The sequence below is a fragment of the Procambarus clarkii genome, chromosome 41, assembly GCF_040958095.1.
Source record: "Procambarus clarkii isolate CNS0578487 chromosome 41, FALCON_Pclarkii_2.0, whole genome shotgun sequence".
NCBI lineage: Eukaryota > Metazoa > Arthropoda > Malacostraca > Decapoda > Cambaridae > Procambarus > Procambarus clarkii.
The window spans coordinates 21,523,956-21,529,676 of NC_091190.1; positions in this window are offsets into that span (position 1 = coordinate 21,523,956).

Sequence of the window (5,721 nt, forward strand, 5' to 3'; positions counted from 1 at the left end):
TTGGCTATCAGAATGATCTAATGTCGATTGAAAGCTGCAGGAAGTGAACTAAACGAAGAATGTTCAAATTTTAGTATCAACAGGCTTGGAACTTTGAACAGCCAACAAATCCACAAGGGCCGTGATGAGGGTTCGAACCTACGTCCGAGAGGATCCCAAACTCGCCTTAATCGACTGTGCCAACACATGGTTAACTATGTCGTGGCACAATCGATTAATTAAGACTCGTCTGGGATCCTCTCGGACGTAGGTTCGAACCGTCATCACGGCCCTTGTGGATTTGTTCATTTACAGAATCGTAAAAAAAAAATCACATTTCGTAACACGAAATTTTGAGTCCTTCACTCTATTTCTGGCTTGTTGTCTGGTCTCACCTGTGTAAGGCGCTTGCTTGCCTGCACTAGGCCTTGTCACTGGACTTGTGATCCTGTGGTCCCGGGTTCGATCCCGGGCGCCGGCGAGAAACAATGGGCAGAGTTTCTTTCACCCTATGCCCCTGTTACCTAGCAGTAAAATAGGTACCTGGGTGTTAGTCAGCTGTCACTGGCTGCTTCCTAGGGGTGGAGGCCTGGTCGAGGACCGGGCCGCGGGGACACTAAAAGCCCCGAAATCATCTCAAGATAACCTCAAGATAGGCCTCCCTCCTCGTAGATGGCTTTAGATATAGAGGAGAGTACCTTAATACTAACTGCTAAACTGCCATTCCCAATAAGCGGTATTTTGAATTCCATTGGTGAAGATGGCCTGCTTCAACGGGCTCAAGTTTATAGATCAAAACATCACAAGAAATAATTATATATTAGCGCTCTTTTTGAATATTATCAAGGTAACTAAGTCATCTTCATGTATATATATTCAGTGGCAATGAATTTTCTGGTGTGGCATTAGCGAAATTTCCGTGTCGTTCTTGTTTAAAGCCGTAAGAGATAATACGTGTTAAGTACACGTGGTATATGGGCCGTTGCTCTGTAATCTTCGGTCCAATTTAATACTACACAAACCATATCGCCTCTTTTTAGCTAATGTTAAAAGGCGCTTGATTTGGAATTAAAGCTATATGGTTGTTAGGTCTGTTTTAAGAAGTTTGATTACAAACGGTAATTGATATCACTTCTAGGTAATTAAGTGGAAATAATTGTTTGTGATATTATGTTTGTCGTCTGCGAGGCATGCAGGCGTCGTCCGCGAGGCATGCAGGCGTCGTCCACGAGGCATGCAGGCGTCGTCCGCGAGGCATGCAGGCGTCGTCCACGAGGCATGCAGGCGTCGTCCGCGAGGCATGCAGGCGTCGTCCACGAGGCATGCAGGCGTCGTCCGCGAGGCATGCAGGCGTCGTCCACGAGGCATGCAGGCGTCGTCCACGAGGCATGCAGGCGTCGTCCGCGAGGCATGCAGGCGTCGTCCACGAGGCATGCAGGCGTCGTCCACGAGGCATGCAGGCGTCGTCCGCGAGGCATGCAGGCGTCGTCCACGAGGCATGCAGGCGTCGTCCACGAGGCATGCAGGCGTCGTCCGCGAGGCATGCAGGCGTCGTCCGCGAGGCATGCAGGCGTCGTCCGCGAGGCATGCAGGCGTCGTCCGCGAGGCATGCAGGCGTCGTCCGCGAGGCATGCAGGCGTCGTCCGCGAGGCATGCAGGCGTCGTCCACGAGGCATGCAGGCGTCGTCCACGAGACATGCAGGCGTCGTCCGCGAGGCATGCAGGCGTCGTCCTGTGATGCCCCCCCTCACGCCCCCCCCCCCCCCAGGCTGGGGACTGTGTCGTCGTGCCAAACTTGGCTCATTAATACTCAGTTTGCGAGTTTTTTCATAGGTGGAATATCATGGTCTGTTAACATTGGCTTTTGATACGTTTAGAGTAGATGAGTAAATCAAGGGTGAGTGCATGTTGATGATGAGTAAATCAAGGGTGAGTGCATGTTGATGATGAGTAAATCAAGGGTGAGTGCATGTTGATGATGAGTAAATCAAGGGTGAGTGCATGTTGATGATGAGTAAATCAAGGGTGAGTGCATGTTGATGATGAGTAAATCAAGGGTGAGTGCATGTTGATGATGAGTAAATCAAGGATGAGTGCATGTTGATGATGAGTAAATCAAGGGTGAGTGCATGTTGATGATGAGTAAATCAAGGGTGAGTGCATTTTGATGATGAGTAAGTCAAGGGTGAGTGCATTTTGATGATGAGTAAACCAAGGCTGAGTGCGTCCTGAGGATGAGTAAACGAAAGCTGAGTGCGTCCTGAGGCTGAGTAAACCAAGTGCGTGCGTGGAAAACTTGATGATGATTGATAAAGATTAAGCCACCCGAGAAGACGCACGGGCATGAATAGCCCCTAAGTGGAAGACTTCGTTGTTGTTATATTAGATTTAGCTACTCAGAACGAAGTGTCCATGTAGCACGGGCTATGGTGAGCCCGTACGTAAGCTGGAAGGCTTCGCTGTCTCCTAATAGCCTCAACGCGGCAGTATGGTCGTGGTCCGAGGCGCGTCTAGGACACCAGAGGCTCGTCGTGGAGAGGGTGATGGTTGGCGCCGTTATTGATGGAGGAGGACGTCGTGAGCAGCGGCCAAACTTGCCTCGTTTATAAGGCCGGAGAACAAGTTTGACGCAGCACTTGTTAACTACCTTGCAAGTTGTTATTAATTAGATGCCAGTTATTTATGCTATCGCAAGAGGAGGAGGAGGCAGCTGCGCTTGACGGCATGGGGGGGGGGGGGGCAGGGGGGGAGGTGGGAGGGAGAGTTTATTTACTTATTGGTTGTCTGTTGGATCAAGTTGTTGGGTCCCGCCTTTCTAACAGTCGTTTGTCTTGTGTACTGACTCCTAATATATTCTCTCTCATATTCTCTCTCTCTCTCTCTCTCTCTCTCTCTCTCTCTCTCTCTCTCTCTCTCTCTCTCTCTCTCTCTCTCTCTCTCTCTCTCTCTCTCTCTCTCTCTCTCTCTCTCTCTCTCTCTCCCTCCCTCCCTTTCTCTCTCTCTCTCTCTCTCTCTCTCTCTCTCTCTCTCTCTCTCTCTCTCTCTCTCTCTCTCTCTCTCTCTCTCTCTCTCCCTCCCTCCCTCCCTCCCTCCCTCCCTTTCTCTCTCTCTCTCTCTCTCTCTCTCCCTCCCTCCCTCCCTCCCTCCCTCCCTCCCTTTCTCTCTCTCTCTCTCTCTCTCTCTCTCTCTCTCTCTCTCTCTCTCTCTCTCTCTCTCTCTCTCTCTCTCTCTCTCTCTCTCTCTCTCTCTCTCTCCCTCCCTCCCTTTCTCTCTCTCTCCCTCCCTCCCTTTCTCTCTCTCTCTCTCTCTCTCTTTCTCTCTCTCTCTCCCTCCCTTTCTCTCTCGACCCCTCTCGCGGCCGAGAGGACAGGCTCTTGGGAATCGTAGTCCTAAGGGCCCGGGTTCGATTCCCGGCCGAGGCAGAAACAAATGGGCAGAGTTTCTTTCACCCTGATGTACCTGTTCGCCTAGCAGTAAATAGGTACCTGGGAGTTAGACAGCTGGTACGGCCTGCATCCTGGGAATATGTGTGTGTGTGTGTGTGTGTGTTTTGGAAATATACAGTCCCCGTGGTGCATTTCTAACACTTGACTAATGCTTCGCGAGCGATTTGGCCTAGGCCGGGGGAGGATTCACTAGGCGTCAATCCTTAACTGTACACCTCTGTTCACCCAGCAGTGATTGGGATCTGGTTGTTAAACGATTGGCGGGTCGTATTCCAGGGAAACTAGTGAGTCTTACCCTGAGCTAAGGGAAGCGACAGCTCTCAGCCTGCTAACAGGAGTCACCAGTCGTGTGTTCCCGTCTAAAAAGCTTCAAAACCAGTTTTGAAACCTGTTATGATTAACAGAGTCCTGCCTCCGGTATATAATAATATATTATTAAAACATAGAATTTGCATTGAGAGAAGTTTGTTATTAGCTGTCAATGTAATTGTGAATGTGAAGATTGATTGTTGTGATGTAATCCTTTTTTTTTGTGCTACCGCTCGCATTAAACTAGTCGCCTCCGGCTGTAACAATCAGGTCAAACCCTTTAGCCTGTTTGGCTGTGTTATTCAGAGTGCCACTGTGTTATCCAAAGTGCCACTGTGTTATCCAGAGTGCCACTGTGTTATCCAGAGTGCCACTGTGTTATCCAGAGTGCCACTGTGTTATCCCGAGTGCCACTGTGTTATCCAGAGTGCCACCCTATCACCCCGAGTGCCTGGGTGTTATCCGACCGATAACGAAGTTTCCGGACCTGCAGCTTGCTGGAAGATGCGTCTGCTTTCAGGTTCAGGACCTCGGCAAACTCTCCACACGTGTGCTAACCGAGGCAAGGAGTCATTAAAAACGCGAATTTACGAAACCGGTACATCTTCCCTCGATCACGGCGGGTTACTCTTTATTAAACAGTTTACCAACTTGGAAATACTGCGAGATCGTTCTGAGATAACCTCGAAGCACTTCGGAGCTCATAAACTGTTTAATAAAGGCAAACTAAACCGCCATGATGGAGGAAAGATGGACAGGTTTCGCCAGTGGACACTTAATTGCTTGATGAATCCTAGTCCTACCAGATAAAATAGGTTGGTAGATATGAATGGTTCTGGGTTCATAGTGTCTTTCATTATGGCTCTACAGCATTCACATACAGTAGCACCTCAACACAATGTATTTCTTCCCAGAATATTATCGTAAGTACTTAAGAACCAAAGTATGCAAATTTTGAATGAACATAAGAACATAAGAATAAAGGTAACTGCAGAGGGCCTATTGGCCCATACGAGGCAGCTCCTATTTATAACCACCCAATCCCACTCATATACTTGTCCAACCCGCGCTTGAAACAATCGAGGGACCCCACCACTTTACGCGGTAATTGGTTCCACAAATCAACAACCCTGTTACCGAACCAGTATTTACCCAATACTGGCAGGAGAGAAAATCATTTGAGTAGGACGGGGGATCGAACCAGCGTTCTGGGTCACCCCATATGCGCGCCTTAACACATGAGTTCGGACGGATCCTAGGTTTTATAATATTTAGCATATGGTTCTTACCTTGAGGTTACCTTCTGATGATTTCGGAGCTTCGCGTTCCCGCGGCCCGGTCCTCGATCAGGCCTCCTTGTTGCCGGACTGGTCAACCAGGCTGTTGAACGCGGCTGCTCGCAGCCTGACGTATGAGTCACAGCCTGGTTGATCAGGTATCCTTTGGAGGTGCTTATCCAGTTCTCTCTTGAACACTGTGAGGGGTCGGCCAGTTATGTCCCTCATGTGTAGTGGAAGCGTGTTGAACAGTCTCGGGCCTCTGATGTTGATAGAGTTCACTCTCAGAGTACATGTTGCACCTCTGCTCTTCAACGGGGGTATTCTGCACATCCTGCCATGCCTTGTGATCTCATGTGATGTTATTTCTGTGTTCAGATTTGGGACCAGCCCCTCTACTATTTTCCACGTGTAAATTATTATGTATCTCTCCCGCCTGCGCTCAAGAGAACACAGATTTAGGCATTTTAGTCGCTCCAATAGTTTAGATGTTTTACTGAGTGGATTCTAGCAGTAAACCCCGGGAGCCGGTTCAGTCCCCACCGTCCTGATCTAATTATTTTGTCGTAAATATATCACGTTACTGTGATTTCCTTGTGTATTTAATGGCATAAAATACTGATAAATCAAACGCTGTTGGCGCTAGGTCACGCTTAGCTAGAGACTAAAAATAAACACATGAAATATCAGCTGTGAATATGAGATGGTAG